Source organism: Chinchilla lanigera, unplaced genomic scaffold, assembly GCF_000276665.1.
Source record: "Chinchilla lanigera isolate Chin_1 unplaced genomic scaffold, ChiLan1.0 scaffold00033, whole genome shotgun sequence".
Classification (NCBI taxonomy): domain Eukaryota; kingdom Metazoa; phylum Chordata; class Mammalia; order Rodentia; family Chinchillidae; genus Chinchilla; species Chinchilla lanigera.
Window position 1 is genome coordinate 1,314,055 of NW_004955434.1, and position 18,972 is coordinate 1,333,026.

An 18,972-nucleotide genomic window follows, 5' to 3' on the forward strand; every position below is an offset into this window, starting at 1 on the left:
TATTTATTACATCATTTTAATTCAACACAATTAGCCACACTCAAGCTTTAGCATTTTAAAACACCACTTCAGAGAACTAAGACTCTGAAGAAGATGCCAAAAAACAAAATCAAACTAATTGCCATGGCCTTATCAGATTCAGGTCAGAATGTCTTGGAAGGGACTAAAAGCTTTCCCAGATTGTCTCTTGTGAATACGATCAGAAAATAACTGAGCATACTCTGACAATTACAGCCTGTTCTCAACATTCTTGTAATCAAATGGGCTTGGGGGTAGGGAGGAAAGCCTAGAGCAATGCTAAAAGGCAAAACTCATTAGGATGGGAGAAGAGTACAGAGAAGGAAAAAAAAAAGCTATAGATGTTAAGCGCAAAGCCCCGTGCCTGTAATCCTAGCTACTGAGGTCATGGAGGCAGGAGAACTGCAAGTTCAGTGTCAGCCTGAGCAAATTAGTGAGACCTTGTCTCAAAATAAAAAGGCTTGGAGTGTAACTCAGTGTTACAGTGTTTGCCTAGTATATGCAAAGGAAGCTCTTGGTTTGATCTCGTGGATCAGAAAAAGGACTGACAGGACAGAATGTTTTGATTTCCTGTTTGTTTGTTTTTAAAGCCTTGGGGGATGAGAAGTTCATAGCTTGGTATATTCTCTATCAATCTCCAGGACTGGGGATCAAATCCAGGGGTGCTACACTACTGTGCTACATTCCTAGTTCTTTTTATTTTTTGAGGCAGGGTCTCATTACCAATTTTGGGGTGCTGGAATCTCCTTTAAGAGATGATGTCTAAGTCCTTTCTGTTCTGGACAAGGAATTGAACAAAACAAGCATAAATGTTGTCAAAGTTTCACATTTTTTAAAGGTAAGAAAAAATCTAGATGGGTAAATGCAGTATGTGCTCTGCAGAGCAAATTTGACCCATAGCAAAGGGAAGGAAAAAAATACACCCTTCTGCATAGGGTGGGCTACCATGACCAGGCATGACAGTGAACACTTAATGGCAACTATCCCCTTTTTTATATTTCCCATACTGGCATCACGTCTAGGTCATCCTGTCAAAACCCTGCTCAAATTCTCACAAGACGTCCACATGGAGGGTTCCAAGAAGAGTTTTGTGCATGTCTCTCAGGATCCTGTGATGCTTTCTTTGCTGGTTTTAGTCATACCCTTTTTCGTGCCTCATTTCCCCGAGAGACACATAGCCCATAATTCTTTTTGGGTGCCGAGAGAGTGGAGGTCTCTGTCTTCTTACATCTACTTCAGCTGGAAGAGCTGTAGACCCTACGTAGTGTGAGGATTATGTAATTCAGTGGCTGAGTTGAAGAGAAGAATTGTTAGAAGACACTGAGAAAAGAGTTAGTGACATCAAGCTGCCGGTTGGATGGGAGAAAGAAACTTTACTATTAGCCCAAATGTGAGGAGCAGGTCAGATTTCCATGTTTCCTGTGCAGGACAGTGTTTCTTTTCTTTTTTTTTTTTTTTTAAATAAAAGGAGGAAAACATTAACAGACAGACAACCTTTTACAAAATAGCAAAAGAACAGTACAGACAATACAGAGTTACAAACAGAGTGGTAGGAAATTAACAATGCTTGTTGTATTACATATTGGTATCTTCAAAGTGGTTTCTCATGAAAACAGATAGAGACATGCAATGTTGATCAATCAAGGACTCACTGACAGTTTCTTTCACCAAAGAAATAGAAGACAGGAGAACAACTATGTTTGCAGGACAGTGTTTCTTAGAAAGGGATGCCAGATAAATTATGAAGAGTCTTGAGAGCCATGGTCTTACCAAGGTCTTGTTTACTTATCTATAGCAGCAGTGGAGGATGGCTTTTTGAAGAGAAGTCTCAAGTTTTCCAAAGGCTCACAGGAGTATCTTTTTCCTTTTGGGTGGTCTCTGTCTTGAGACAGTTCAAATGGGACTGGCTTTATCCTAGAAAGATGAATCCAGTTAATCTGTCTCTGCCACCTAAACTGCAGTGAGTGTGGCAAGGATCACTGAACAGAGGCCCTTCAATTTTGTTTTAACTGCTGTGTAGGAGACCCTTCTTTCCTACTTTTCATGAGCACTTGTTTTCCAGGGTAGACACTAGGTGGTCTCCCTGGGGCAGGAGCTGGCACGACTCTGTTCCCATACATTTGGATAGCCTATTGTAATTGGCCTAGATTAATAAGATACTGTCAGAGTCTGGGACTCAGCCTACTACCATATCAGAGGATGGAAATGGCCTTCCATATAACATCTCAAATATGCTCATAGCCCAATTTAGGGTGTGTTTTAAACCCTCCTAAGAAGTATGGCAGTAATTGGAACCAGTACTCAGATGTCTCTTGCCAAAGTTTTTGCAGAGCTCACTTTAGCGTCTGGTTGGCTCGCAATCTTTCAAGAAGACTGAGGTCTCCATGTAGCATGTAGAAGGCACTTTGTTCCTAAAGTTTGCCACTCTCTGAGTTATGTGGGAGGTAAAAGAAGGTCCATCGTCACTCTAGGAAGGCTGGGATATTCCAAATCTGGGGATAATTTCTTTAAAAAGCATCTTGACTAGTAGCCTTTTCTGAATGGGTAGGAAAGGCTTCAATACAGCATGTAAAGGTGTCAATTAAGACCAATATCTATTTAAATCCCTCACATGTGTCATGTGGGTAGTCTAATTGTCAGTCTTCCCCAGGTTATGTCCCTCTCCTCTATACATATTCTAACAAAAAAGATGGTTTGGGCTTGCCTGGGTTATTGTAGGCACAGAGTGGGCAAGCTCTGCAGACCTGTCAGGTGGTTGCCGTTAGTCCTAGTCCTATGAAAATCAGTGACTGTTTCCAAGGTAGCATCTCTTCCCATATAGAAAGAATCATGAAAAGTTTTTATAGCATTTCATTGTGTCTTTTGAGAAAGGTGTGCTTTGTGTTCTAAATACCAAGAATCCCTTTTTAATTCCCTCTTATCCTAAGGTCCATTTATTTTTCTGTGGCATATAGACTGGTTTTAATGGTTCCTCAGGAACTGGTAATAAGGCTACAGTCTTAAGGGGCTATAAGGCTGTCCATTTTGCTTCCCTGTCAGCCTTTTGATTTCCCAAGGAGACTTTAGACATATCTGTTTGGTATCCCTTACGATGCATGACTGTGACCTGCTTGGGAATATGGACTGCCTTGTCATGTCCAGAGCAGCTCTTGAACTTCTTGCCTAGCAACTTGTTTGCTTGGATTGTCTCAAGCTCTCTATGTTCTCAGAGCTGGAACAGTTTGTTTACCTTGGACATTCTGTGTTCTTGGGGCTAGCCTTGCTTTAACCTGGCAGATGTGATTAATCGCCAGCTTGAGCCACTCCCCACATCTACCCCATTTCTGCTTTGTAGTTGCAAGCAATGGGTGGTCAGTTGAAGTTGGAGGAGCTCTCTTTGGAGGATTCTGCAGAAGACCTTCTCATTCTTGAATCCTTTTCACTCTGAGTGAACTTACTCATTTAGGCTAAAGATTTCCAGTCCAAGGGTTTTTAGGTCCCTGCATTCAGCAGTTTAACCCTATATAGCCCATTAACGTATAACAGTAGTCAGTTACCAGTGTACCTGTCAATTGTCAGAAGGTATGATTTGAGTTTCTTTTATAGCTAACATGACTATGGCATTGTTTTATACATACTTGTGGTTATACTTTTCTGCTAGATGTTTAAGACCAAGTTAAGGTGGGACCTATATTAATTTTTTGTTATCTATCAAGGTCAGTTAAGTCTCCTTAGGATTTACCTTGGAACCATGTATAGCACCTCTTAGTTCTTCTGCATCAGCTGTCTGGATGAGTCATGGCCATTGCTTGACCAAGTTGCTTTCTATGAAAGCTTGGGAGATGTTTATCTCCCAGTGACTCTCCTTAGGCACACTGTACACCATAGATCTATTTCCTCTGTGGCCCAACAATCTCCTTGGTCAGAAGACTGGGGACTCACCAAGTTGTAGGATGTTGCAGCAGAGATTCTGTTATGTCCTGGATCTTCATTGACCTTGGAGGGCTGGGGCCAGAGTACTGACTTTCCTCTTAACCCATCTGTTATTCTAGGTTTTGGTCCCCTCAGTTGTTAAACATCCAGAAGAGAAAGTTAATGACATTACATTGTAATGGGAGCAGTGAGCTTACATTATAATTTTATCTGAAGATCAAGCACCTTGAAATACAATGTAGAACTATTTCCTACCAACCATGGATGTTCTGCTGGTTGAATCCCTGTAGAATGTTAGCTGACAACAGTTAGATAGTTTTACATAGAAAGTTTGAAATCAAAAGCCATTCAAATATTGTAGCATGACAGTAGTATTGACATTTTTGTGCACATCCAAGTTTCCATTTTGACATAAAATAGCCTTTTTAGTCAATCATCTCTAGTACATAGAAGCTTTTCCCTAACTAGTTGACATTTAATGGGATGTCATTGGAGAAATTTGTGACTTTGGCTGCACTGTATAATTTCTAGGCATCTCTAAGTTTATAGGTGCATACATAGCATACTCACATAAGTCTTTGTTAAAGGCAGAGGTCTGAATCTGAAAGAAAAGTCTATCACCATAAATAATCCCTGTTTTACATTTTGGAAGACCTGTGCATCTGAAGGCATGAATACATTTAATACACCATGAGATTAATAACAATTGTCATAGCCGTATGGAAACTTTTGTTTCTTAATTTAGTTTTGTATCAAAGCATCTTTAAATCAGAAAACCTGTCTCATTTCTAGAAAACCTAACCTTTGACAATGACCAGTGTAAACATATTACAATAATATATTTTAATAACATTTATTGAAGGTCTCCCATAAGGCTGTGGAGATCGTTGGGGCCTTCTATTAATTAACAAGAACTGGATAATGTTTTCAGATAGCTACTTTGTTATTCATCAGTTGGAGTCCTGTCCAATAATTTCTTCCTACTATAAAGGATTTTTGTTTAATTATGTTAACAATTTTTGATGACTTATGAAAACCAATTTTGATATTATATTGACCAGTTGGCAAGCCAGGTGGAAGCATGTTTTTTAAATCAATAAACCAAATTAAATTATAAACAAGTAGTCCAAAAATGCAAAAGAAAAAGGAAAAGAAAAAATTGTTGATGGGGCTGGGGATTTAGCTCAGCAGCATAGCACCTGCCTGGCAAGCGCAAGGTCGTGAGTTCAATTGCCAGTACCAGAAAACAAAAAAAAATTGTTGAGCTCACATAAAAAACAGCTGTTAACAGATTGGACAAACAAGTACACAGCTTAACAGATTGGACAAACAGACAAACATCTTACAAAATCAGAGTGCACTCAAATATATTTTTAACCAAATTGAATTATAATAGCTTGCAATTTTAGAAGTTCATAATTACAGGCTACTGAGAATTTCTTGTAGATCAATTAGCAGAGATCTCCTACAAGAAGAATTTGGAAGGAACAAAATCATTTACCTATAATTAATATATATTTTTTGTATCTTATTTGGTCTTAAGAATACTGGTAACTTTCATGTCCCTTTCTTTTACATACCTTTCAGCTCAGTTATCTCCATGCACTCTATCACCTACTCAGACCTTTGATTCCCATTTTTGGTTACCATCTTGTGGGCATCCTCGGTCAATTTTTTTAATTAGCCACAAGTTGGGTTTAGCCCTATCCTTGTTTATCAGTTGTGGCATACTCTCTGAGGCATTACTGCCATAGGACTGAGCATCAGCTTCTTGAAAGGTGGAATCAACTTCTTTTCCAGGTCTGGGTCCATGATACAGCTGGACAGCATGCTCTGGCACCCAGATAGGCCATTCAGCATTTCTGGAAAGACACAAGTATAGCCTTGACCCCAAATAAGTAGTAGGCTAGGTCCCTCCCATTGTCTAATATAAAGATCTTTCCAAAGGACCCTTTCTAACTTCTTTTCCTTTAACTGATTGAATTGTTTTTCTGCTGCTGTAGTCTCATCCCTAGTAGGATTTAAAAAGTTAATAGTACATACTCCAAATGATGTCTATTATGAGGTGTGAATTTTGTAGGGGATTCCCCTTTCTGTTTTTGTAATTGAATTTTGCGGGTATGGTGAGAATATTTAACAATTCCTTGACCTTGAGGGTTATAAGGAATTCCTATGATAAGGGAAATATAAAGTTCTACAAAATGTAAAGCAGCACTCATATAAACCGGGCCATTGTCAGTCTTAAGTGCCTGCAGGCAGCCTCAGGTCCCCAGGGGAGGGTGCCATGGGCCTTGGCTCCATCATCATCCAGTGATCAATGGACTACAGAGTTGTATGGGCATTCTGGGCTGGCAGGGGAGGCTGCAGCGGCAAAGCCAGGTGAGAGTGTCATTGTCCTGTTGCTGCCCACTCACTTGTCCACCAGACCAAGAACTTCTAACCACCATGTTTGATGTGAGTGCCATGGTGTGGGTGGGCCAGCAGATTAAAGGTTAGGTGGGGCCACAGCTGAGCTCATGCCACAGCACGTGGGAGGTGGGGCCAGGTGGGCCTGTGCCTCTCTGTGTGTCCACCACAGCCCACAGCAGTGTGCAAACATCAACTCCATGACACAGGCTCCCGTGAGTCTCCCTTGGCACTGAGTTTTACCCACGACTCCAAGCCAGGCCATGCTGCCTCAGGCAAGCTCCCCATGCCACGGCACCCTTTCTGTCTCCATGAAGAGTGGGGAGCCTATGGCCATGGCCTCTTCCCACAGTGGGGCAGCAGTAGCCCACATGATGTGGCCCTGTGACACAGCAAAATTTTTTTGAACTGAGAAAGCGAAAGTAGACACTTGTGGTGTAGTTAAAGTTATTGGTTTTACTTTGGGTGGCTGAGAAATGGAAGTTACAGCAAAACACTCTTGTAGTGGGGAAAGGTCTTCTTTGTCCTCGACAGCTCCTTATCCGCCTGAGCAAAGCTAGAAGGTTTAAGCCCCATAGAGGGGTTGTTGCTCCACTATCCTTTTTCTGCTTGGGACTTAGTTTTAAAATAGTGCTCCAAGACAAATCCTCTGTGGTCATCTCAACAACTGTATAGTCCTCCCTTCCTATATTGTGGTTCACTTATTGTAGCTTCACTGTATTGCAGGTTTTAAAAATATATATATCTAAGGCTATATCACAGAGTTTTTGCTGTATCGTGGGATTTGGGGTATATAGGTATTTATGTAATGTTTATGATTTTAATTATTTTTGCCTGAAAAATTTAAAACTATAAAAATATTAAAAAGTTAATTGAAACATATTAAAAGAATATTAAATCAAAATAAAATACTGTACAATTTGTATTTCATCAGTAGATGAATACCATACTGTGCATTATGTATTTCATCAGTAAATGAATACCATACTGTACACAATGGAAATGCAATATGCCACTACTGCCAGGCTGAGTCCGGCAGTCAACTGGCCATGTAAGCAGACCCGCACTGGGCAGGTGCTTATACGGGAGGAGGGCATGCAGCACCACCCCCAGCCCCTGCCCGTGCTAGGAGCCAGCCTGGGCGGGGTGAACGGTGCAGGCTAGGCACTAGGCTTGGCTGGGCTGTGGGTGTGGCTCACCTGGGTCTGGCACACCCCACTCCCCAGCCCGCTGTCGCCGTCCATCCACACCTGCCCTGTCCTCCCCTCCTGCCCTCAGAGCTGAGATGCTGTTTCACCCGGGGAATCCCCAGGCGCCACCCCAGCTGGAAGCTGAGGCTTTGGGAAGAAGGGTCTCCCTGAGAAAGCACACAGGAGTGTGGGAAGGGTTTATAGGAGTATGGGAAGGATCTATAAAGCCTTAAAATATATATAAATAATAAATATAATGCCGCTACTTTGCAGATTTTCACCTATGGCGAGGGTTTCTGGAACATAACTCCCATGATAGGTGAGGGATCACTACAGTTATCGAGATACTCCCTAATCAAAGTCCACAAAAAAACTAAATATGGGAATCAATAATACAACAAGCATTTCTATTTATAATTGTTGCCCTAATGAGCCTGTTTCTGCTGCATGTTTTACAACTGATGAAATCAGTATCAATGCACTGCTCTCTCTTATGCTTCTCACGAGCCTGTTTTTGTTTGTGTGCACTCTCAGAGGTGTCCTTTCACTTGCTATATAACAAGTTTCTGTGTACCCTAGATCCCTGTTATGGGACACCAAAATGCTGCATCCAGTGCAGCTCTTGAACCTCCCAGGGTGCAGGCAGTGGAGGATGAAGAAATGAAGACAAGCATCAGAAAGCAGAAAGCTGAGGTCAGGTGGGGCTGTGTCTTCTGATGGGAGAAAAGGACTGCCCCATGACTGCAGTGCATTTATTTATACACTTGGCAGATTGATGTCCCATGACCCCCCTCTGCCTAGCAACTTGTTTGCTCAGATTACCTCAGGCTGTCAGTGTTCTTAGAGCTGGAACAGTTTGTTTACATAGCTCACCTCAGGCAGTCTATGTTCTTGGGGCTGGCCTTGCTTTATCCCTGCATATGTGAGCAATCTCCAGCTTCAGCCACTCCCCACACACTGCCTGTAGGAGTTACAGAATTTCCTGCTTGTGCTTTTATAGATGATTGCTTATTTGTTACAAAGCATTCTTTCCAGATTGCTGCATATGCATGTAGCACCAGAAAGGCATATTTATATTTATATTTATTTATATTTATACTTAGCTTTATGTCTTTTCCTAATATCAGTGCCTGAAAAAGAGCTATTAGCTCTGCCTTTTGAACAGAGATCCCTCAGGGAAGATGTTTTACCTCAGTGATCTCTTGTGAACTGAAAACTGCATATCCAGCCTTTTGACATCCTTCTTGGACAAAGCTACTTCTACCAGTAAGCCACATCCCAAAGTCTTGAAAAGGCAGGTCACCGATGTCCTGTTTGCTTGCATAAGTCTGGAAGATCACTTCTTCACAAGAGTGGCTAACTTAATGGGTCTGCAGGCATGAAAGAGGCAGAATTAAGAGTAATGCAATTTCCTATAATAACCTCATAGTGTCTAAGAGCATGGCCTGATACTTAATAAGCCATTTCCCTGACAAAAGACAAAATAGTCTTTTGTCTGTAAAATAACCTTGACCTGATGTAGAGTCATGTCTTCTAGTTACTATCCTAAAGTTAATTTTGTACCTTTCTCTGTTAGCATAGCTGTAGCTGCTACTGCTCTCAGGAAGGAAGGCTATCCAGTAGCTACCCCATCTAATATTTTTGAAAAGTATGGCACTGAGTGCCATAGCCTTTGAGCCAAAACACCCAAAGCAATTCCTCTCTTTTGTGTTATGTAGAGGAAAAAGAGTTTTCTTAAGCCAGGTATTCCCAGTGCTGGAGCCTGAGTAAGAGCATGCTTTATTTCTTTAAAAGCATTGTCAGTCACTTTTTTTCACTGTAGGGACACAGCCTCAGGGCCTTTGACAACTTCATATAAAGGCTTTGCTATTAGGCCAGAACTAGGTATGTAGATCAGGCAGAAACTGATCATTCTCAGGAAAGAATGCTGTTGAGGACAGGAGTCCCAAGATCAGAGATAGCCTGGAAATATTCCCTAGACAGCTGTTGTTCCCCAGGTACAAGAATATATTTCAAATATTAAAACTTTTGGAGGAATATCTAGGCCTTTTTCTTTGAGACTTTATATCCCTTCTTAACTAGAAATTTGAGGGTTTGTATAGTGTGATGATTGGACAATTCTTCAGTTGGCCTGCAAACTAGAATATTATCTACATACTGCAGGATGGTTCCTTAAGTCTTTCTCTAGTACCCAAGCAAAAATGTAAGGACTATCTCTAAACCCCTGTGGGAGAACTGTCCAACTATACTATTGCTTTTCCCTTGAAATGGGATTTTTCCATTCAAAGGCAAATAGAAACTGGGAATTTGAATGTAGGGTAATGGAAAAGAACATATCTTTATGATCTAAGACTGACAACCAATTAGTGTCTCCTGGAATTTAGGAAAGAATATATATGGATCTGCTAGCAGAGGGTGAATTGGGATGACAGCCTCATTAATGAGGCAGAGGTCTTGTTCTATTGTATATTTCCTGAGGGTTTTACTACAAGGAGAATGAGAGTATTGCAAGGGGACTGACAAGGCTTCAGAAGGCCATATTTGAGAAACCTGTCTGTGAGAGGCTGGAGGCTTTTACATGCCTCTTTGATTGGATACTGCTTTCAGTTAGGAAATCAGCTGGGGTCTTTTAGTTTTATAACTACTGGCGTAGCTGAATTTGCCCTCACATTATACCATGCAGCAGGATCCACTTGTTGGCTAATTTGGTCATTGAGACCTGGTGTAATCCCAACAGGTAAAATCCATTTTGGCCTTGGCCAGTGTATGTCAATAAATAATCAAATTGGCTTAACCATGACACCTCAGATTACCCAGCATTCCTCACAGGAAGTAGCTATATCCATGAGCAGAGGCATTGTAGATACTCTTGGGCGTCCTCAATCCGCAGAGGAGAAAATGAGGTTTTGGCTGCCCTCACCTCTCTATGGAGGCAGGATAGTCAGCCCTCTGGTGCCATGACTCAGGCACATTGGTTTCCTCACACCTGCAGCAAGGTCAAGGCAGTGGCTTAGTGTAGTCATAGGCCCAGTGTCCAGACTTCTTGAAACAGGAACTCTTTCCTCAGTTGTCTTTGGGTTTTCTATGATTTGCATGACATACCATTGTCAATTGTGACCACCATAATCTTACCCCTGTCTCTTTTGACCCTCCTGTGGATCCCAGTTGTTGAACACAGAAAAGTCTGTGTCAAACACTTGGATCATATGTGTCTGTGGACTAATACGAAGTTTTTATAATTTATACTGAATATCTGGGCTGATAGACAAATGAAATGGTGTCCCACAGTGCCTCTGCCTCCCTGGAAAATGGATCTATGTTACTATATTTATAAAAGCCTTATACTAATTGGCTTTGGAAGATAACTAGATTTTCCTCTTTGTCCTGTATCACCTTATCATAATTAACACCTTATCATAATTAACCTGCTCACCTTATCATAATTAACAAGTTTCTTAATATACTTTTTCATCCCCAGCATAAGAACAGCTATAATATCAGACGTCATTTTTAGTCCTGCACTAGTCTTATAGTCCCACTTTGGTTCTGTTGCAGAGAGAACAGCCTCTCCAGGGTGGTTTCTTTCCCTTCTTAAAGCATATTGCTCATTTACACAGTCCTTAGCCTATTGTAGGATTGTCTTTTATCTGGGATAAAGCAAGTGGCCAAGATGAACTGGACATCTCACCATCAGAAGTCAAAAGCCAGGACCAAAGTTTGAAACCCATCTCTAAACATACGAGGATCCTCTGATAGTCAGCCTAACTGTTCTTTGCATTGCTGGATATCTGCAGCTGAAAAAGGGATCTGAGTTTGTGTAGTCCCTTCTCCTCCCAGGACCTCTTTCAGGGGCAGGATGAATTATGAACTAGAGGAGTAAGAAGCACCACTTTAGGTATGTCCTGTCTGTGTGCACCCAGTGCGACTTACAGCTGTCTGAGGTCACTAATTTTTTCATTTGTTGTGAATGTGTTGTATTTGCTTGTTCAAGGTATTTTTTTTTATCATGGCAGCTTTTCAAGTCTTTGTCTGATAAGTCTAGCATTTGTATAATCTTGCTTTTGGAGTCTAGTGATTATTCTCACTTAAATTGAGATTTCTTTCTTTGTTCTTTTTCTTGTGCGTGTTCATAAGTTTAAAAAAATGTAAACACAGCCACACTTGTTTGTGTGTTGACTGTGACTGCTTTTGTGTTGAAATGCAGAGTAAGGGTCCCAGTATGGCTGCAAAGACTGAAATATTTGCTATCTGGTGCTGTTCCTAGTGTGAGTGATGATATGAGGCTGTTTTTCCCAGGTGAGGATAAAAGTTTTGCTTCCCCACTTGGCCTTCCCTCACATCAGAGAGTTAGGTGGGAAGAGGAGCATCTTGCTATAGCTATGCAAGGTAAGCCTGTGCTCACATTCTGCCTTTGCTGCTGGTTGGGTCACAATTTTTTCTGGAGCATTTGGCTAGCATAGAGCAACTGTACTAAAAGTGATCTTTTGCCAATGTATTAGTCAGCTTTCCTGTTGCTGGAACAAAATACCGAGCATCTGCAACTTAAAGGTCCACAGTGTTAGTCCACAGTTGACCAGCTCTAAGGCAAAAATGGCATGGCAGAGGTGCATGGTAGAGGAAAGCTGCTCATGTCATGAAGGCCAGGAAGCAGAGGGAGAAGGGAAGAGCCAAGGGCAAGAATATACCCTCCCGTGTCACAGTCCCAGTGACCCACCTCTTCCAAACAGGTGCACCTCTAAACACATGAGAATTTGGTAGGATATTTTAGACCTAAAGCATGCCATCTCACTTCTAGGCCCCAAAAGGCTTATGTCCCATCCCACTATATGGAATGCACTTAATCTATTTCTATTTTTTTTCTCAGTTCAAGTTTAATAGACACCACAAAAGGTCAGTGAATGGCCTTGGCCCTGCTACTGGTACGTCATACATTACCAGATGGTCTACCCCTCAACACAGCTCAGGCCATGACTACCAGTGGAAGAAAAGATGGTTTCCCCAACTCCCATACGAAAGACATGCATTGCTCCACACATCTTGTATTTAAAGCATTAAAAAATGTACAAAAGAGCTTTTGTTCTCATGGCCCACTGCTCACTTCTGCTTGGAGAAATACTCTTTGCTCTTGTGGACATCAGGTTTGATAGTATTGCTGCCAGGCTTCCACCCAGCCAGGCACACTTCTCCATGTTTGTCAGTGAACTGGAAGGCCTGAATGAGTCTCAGACTCTCATCTACAAAGTGGCCAACAGGAAGGTCATTTACTGTGATCTGCTGAAAGATGCCTTTATCATCAATGAAAAAGAGGCTCCTAAATGAGATGTCTTCATCAGCCTTTAACACCCCATAATCCTGAGCAATGATGTGCTTAGGATCTAACACCAAGGGAATATACATAGGCCCCAATCCTCATTGTTTCTTGGGTATGTTGATCCTTGCCAGATGACAGAAGTGAGAATCTGCAGAAGCACCAAGCACTTGGCAGTTAAGTTTCTTAAGTTCTTCTGCCCTGTCACTGAAAGCAGTTATGTCTATGGAGCACACAAAGGTGAAATCAAGAGTATAAAAGAACATAACATATTTTCCTTTGTAGTCATGGTAATATCTTTCAACTGACCATCTGACACAACAGCTGTGTCTTTAAAATTGGGGTGAGGGTGCCCGATTTTGGCATTTCCTGAGGACAACTTGCTATCAGCTGGCTTCAGCAAGGGAGCGTGGCCCCCACATACACCAGTTCCCACGGTAGAATCTCCCAACTGCAGGTCACCCACACAGGGAGGAAGAGGATGCCACACTTAATCTATTTGTAAGAGTTGCTAAAGTCTTTCTAGTTCTACCATTGCTGAAACACCCAAGTCTAAAGTCTTCTCTGAGACTTAAGGCTTCCCATCCAACCCTCTTAGCTATAAGCCTCTGTAAAATAAAAAAGCAAGTTAAATACTTCCAGTATACAGTGGCACAGGATAAACATTCCCAATCCAAAAGAGAGAACTAGGGAGATAGAAAGGAATCAAATCAAAGCAAGATTGAAATCCAACAAGGCAAACAAATCTTGTAGCTTTATGTACAGTATTCAGGGCAGATTGTGGTAGGATGTAAATTTCAAAGGACTTGAATGCTATTGTCCCTACATCATTGCCGTTTACAGGTCACTTGACCTTTCTCTTGTTCTGGATTTGCTTTACAAGGCATTCCACATTCTCCAACTTCTGGGGGTCTTCATTGCATCTTTGGCTTCAGCTTCACAGCTTTGTGCTCTGCCCTCTCAGGGGCACATTTCCTGGTCTCCCAGGTCTTCCTTTGAAATCTGGGTGGAAGCTTTCATGACTCAAAACTCTTGCATTCTGCATGCATGAAAAACAAATACCACATGAAAGACGCCATGGTCTGCCACCATCTTTAGCAGTAGCTAGACTCCTATGGACCATGCTTGCAGAGGCCTCCTAGTGCTTGGATGGCTGAATTCAGGATTCACTTCCCTAGTTGGCTGTGAGTAAGCAGAGCACCCTTGAACTCTCTTGTCAAAGCAAAGTCTTTCAAAGGAGTTTGCCCTTTTCCATCCTTGAAACTGACATGGGTGGGGTCTGACTGGTTCCTGAGATGCCCTCAAGCCATCTTTCCTATTCTTCTGGTGCAAAAATACTTGCCTTCTTTTTAATGCTAGTTCCTTTAGCAATCATGCTCTCTATGGCCCCAAATTTGTGGGTGCTTCCTTTCTGGCCAATCTGCAAACTTTTAACATAAGCCCTGCTAGTTTATCCTGATTCTCACTGTATATATGGCTAAAAGCAGTACCCATGCCACAGTTTGAATATTGGACTGCTTTGAAATTTCCTCAGCCAGATCAATTAATTCACCCTGTTTAAATCCAGCTTCCCTCAACATCTTAGAACATGGGCAAAATGTAGACAAATTCTTTGCCCAAATTAAATACATATGACCTCTAGCACAATTTCCAGTATAGTCCTTATTCCTTTCTGAAACCTTGTGAACTTAGCTTTTACTGTCTGCATCCCTATGAGCATTCTAGTCTGAGCTCTGACAAAAATTGCACATCAAGTTCTCCTTATAGTATTCAAGGTGTCTGTAGCCAGCATCTTCAAATCTTTCCAAACTCCTTCCACAAACCATTTCTAAAGGCTTCTGAACTACATGATCAGGTGCAATTACATCAAAGTCCCTGCTCCCTGTACCAACTTTCTGTATTAGCCAATATTGCTGTTACTGAACACAATACCTGACACACTCTTCAAAGGAGGAGTGGTTCATTTTGACTCATGGTTTTAATCCATGGTCAGCCAGCTCCAAGGCAGAAATGGCATGGGAAAGGGACGAGGCAGAGAAAGCTTCTCACATCATGACAGTTACGAGGCAATGAAAGAAAAAGGAGCTGGGGACAGGAATATGCATAAATACACCCTCTCAGGTCATGACCGCCAATGACCCACCTCTTCAGACCAGGCCCTATCTCTGAACACATAAGACTTTGGGGGGACATTTTAGATCTAAACCATAACAAATAAGCTGCCCTTTTCCTTGTCCATTAGCTAGAGAAAGAGCTGAGTTTTCTTGGGGCTTTTTGTCTACACCTGTTAGCATTTTCAAACTTATCTAGCACTCAGGCTAAATCATTTGGCCCTGCTCATTTCTCCTGATTCTCACTGTATATATGGCTAAAAGAAACCATCAGTACTCATGCCACACTTTACATATTGGAATGTCTTCAAATTTCCTCAGCCACTTCAATTAATCTACCATGTTTGAGTTCAGCCTCACATGGGCAAAATGTTATATAAAGCAAGAAGAAAATCCATGTTGTCATGTCACTCCTTAAGTCCTAGATCTCTGGCCAGACTTATCTTTTTCTTTTGTACGAAGTCTCTAGGCCCTTGTAGTAGGCAGGGGAGATAGGAAGATGTGTATCCATTTTGTTCTGGAAACTCTCTCTCAGATTCCTGTGGTTCTTCCTCTCTGCTGAGACACCAGAAACGAGTAGTTCTTGGAGAGGAAATGGATATTAATACCTATGTGCTTTTTATTGCCAATACCTACCCCCTAATTTCCAGTCCATCTAGGTGGATGTAGAGCATTGTAAATCCATACCCCAACACAGTAGTTTTCAAAACTTTTGGTGTCATTGCAGCAGGCAAATATGAGACACTTCTGAAATCTATATTCCCTGGGCATTGGGTTGTTTGCTTCTTGCTTGGGAAAGGTGGCTCCATCAGCTGAGCTTTGAACACACCCTCCAAGGTGTTAGTTCTATATCATGAAGGCTCTATTTGTTTTCGTGTTGTTCTTGAGCCTGACACTTTATTTCTTGCAAATAAACTCTATGTTGAAATAAGAGGAGTCAATCACTTCTACATTTTTCAAATGTCCTCTGATAACACACACAGACACACACATACACACACTTCAAGCCTTTAAATATTTTGTGCTGGCACACATTTCCACTAGCAATTGGGTTGCCACTTAAGGGAGGGCAGTTTGTGCATTGCACAAAGGCATCCAGCCAATAGGACAAAAGAGAGCTAAGATCCAGTGCCTGCCAAACTGTGCACCCGCAGAGCTGCATCACCCTCAAGGGAGGGGGTGCCTTTTTCAAATTTACACAAAGGCTCCCTATCAGAGGTCAGCTGGGCCATGAACCTAACAATAGCAGTATTGCAGCATCTCAAAAGAATCAGTCTCTTGTATTCCATAATCTCATTATACTTGAGTATTCAATTGATAATCATACATAATTTATATCATCACTTCAAAATAATTCCTTTTCTGATTTATTCCAAGTTTTCAGAAGGAGAATATGTTGTTTTAGAAAAGGTCAAAGTGGCTTTTTAAAGAGATTTGCATTCCATCACTGGGATAACACCTCCCCCAGTGAGGATTACGTGTTACTAGGTGCTGTGTAAGTAGCATGGGCTTCATGATATGTACAGTTCCCTTCCCCTTGGCTGAGAACACATTCTTTCTCCTCAATACTGATCTGTTACACATCAATATGTCCTTCCAAGGCAACTGAAAATCCCTCCCATGTGTAAATGTCCATGTCACTGTAAATCTGGATACTGAAGCTTCAAACATGAGCCAAAGAGTTGGGAGAAGAGGCCTTTTTCCTGTCTATTTAGCCAGCTAGTAGCCTTTTAATGACTATCTTTCTTCTCAGAATAAGAGCTTTAGTTCCTTAGATCAAAGTAACTTTTTAAAATATGCCTGTAGGGGGCTGGGGATTTAGCTCAGTGGCACAGCACCTGCCTGGCAAGCGTGAGGTCGTGAGTTCGATTCCTGGTACCGGAAAAAAACCAAAAACAACAACAACAATAAAATATGCCTGTAGTCCTAGACTTACTGTAAACCAAGGGTTGGCTTAGATGTGACAAAAACTCTCCTCTGACCAAACCTTCAGGCAGGGTCCCTGAGTTCTCTGCTCCATGATGCCTAGTCTTGGGCGTCCCTCTGTCCTCATGGAATCTGGCATGAGCAAGAACCCTTCTAAATCAATGTAGACAAAAATATGCCCTCTGACCCCTGGTGCTTGACCATCCTCCATAGTTTATCAGTCTAGCCTTCAGCAATAATCCTATCAAGTCTGTTTAGCCAGAAACCACTTATGCTTGATCTTTCTTAGCAATTTGCTACCACATTTCCCCATCCTGCTTCTTGGGTATAAATCCCCACTTGTGCCTTGGTAGACTGGTGTTGAGTCTGCCTTACCAGCTTTATCAAGTATTTGGATTTTTAAATTTTTTGTTATATGTATGCAGTACATTTTACATGATGTTTATATTCCTTGTGTGGAGTTGGTATGTGTTCATAACTCATCTCAATTCTTTTTTTCATCCTCTTTCCCTCTCCTTGGGTGTGTAATAGTTGGCTCACATCTAGAGAAATAAGAAAGCACCAAAGCACATCATGATGTCCTAATGCCCAACACTGACCCTTTGTTTCCTGGCCTTATCAAGATATTAAACTAAAAGCAAAGAATGATGGTGATGAGCTGGTCCCAGTGCCAAAAGCATTTAACTGGGAACAGAGTCCTACTCTCCATCCTCCTCTCTGCCATTAGTGTTTGCACGGTTGAACAGATCTCTGAGTACTTCTGCCTCCCAGGAGCTGTGTTACCCTATGAAGGGTTTCAGCTGCCTGTAGAACACACCAATTTGAGTGGGTGGGGTACTTGGCATTGAACCCAGGACATCTGCACTGCGCTACATTCCCATCCCATTTTTTATTTCTTATTTTGAGATAGGGTCTTGCTAAGTCACTAAATTGCCCAGGCTGACCTTATATTTGACAAATGAGCCAAACACATTCACTGGAAGAAGGACAGCCTCTTTAATAAATGGTGCTGGAATAAGTGGCTCTGCACATGTTGAAGATTAATATCGGACCCATATCTTTCATCATGCACTAAACTAAATTCGAAAAGGATCAAAGATCTAAATATTAAGAGAGGAGCATTAAATCTGCTGGAATATAGAATAGGTAAAACTCTTGAAGACATTGGTGTAGGCAAAGACTTTATGCATAAAACACCAACCACACAGGAACTATCACAAAGAATCAACCAATGGGATCTCATCTTATTAAAAAGCTTTTGCACAGCAAGAGAAACCAACAGAGTGAAAAGATAACCCACAATGTGGAAAAAAATGCCAGATGTTCCCCAGACAAAGGTTTACTCTTGAGAATGTATAAAGAACTCAAAAAAATCAGACCTCCCAAATTTGAAGACCCAATCCAAAAATGGGCATCAGAGATGAATATACACTTCTCAGATGAAGAACTACAAACAGTAAATAAATGTAGGACTCGGTGGTCTCTCGGTGGTCCCTGGGAGAGAATGGCAAGGGGATTTAGAATATAAAGACAAGAAACAATTAGGTGGGGTCAGGTGGAGTGGCCCCTTACCTGATGGGCAAAAGGACTGAACTGCAATAGTAGGGTCGTTTATTTATAACCTTGAAAAGTTAGTATCATGAAAGGCAATGCTGCCTAGTGACTAATGACTGAAACTGTTCAGGCAGGATGTTTTTCTCAAGACTGAGGTAGCTTGACAGCTTGAGACACCCACACATATGACCAATTTCCAGCTCCAGCCACTCTCAACAAATAAGAAAAAATGTTCAATGTCACTGGTCATTTGAGAGTTGCAAATTAAAACAACACTGAAGTTCCATCTCACCTTGGAAAGAACAGCTTTTATCAAGAAATCAACCAATAACATGTTGGAGGGGATCTGGGGAAAAAGGGACTCTTCTCCACTGTTCATGGGAATGTAGGCTGGTACAATCACTGTGGAAATCAATGTGGAGATGCCTCAAAAATCTAGGATAGGGGACTGGGGATTTAGCTCAGTGGCAAAAGCGCCTGCCTGGCAAGCACAAGGTCATGAGTTCGGTTCCCGGTACCGGAGAAAAACCAAAAAAAAAAAAAAAAA

The 18,972-nt window shown here is 41.6% G+C and overlaps 1 pseudogene; it reads right to left on the reverse strand.

Moving 5' to 3' along the window:
* Nucleotides 1–12,620: 12,620 nt before the first annotated feature.
* Nucleotides 12,621–18,972, reverse strand: part of LOC102006815 — a 29,967-nt pseudogene continuing 23,615 nt past the window's right edge.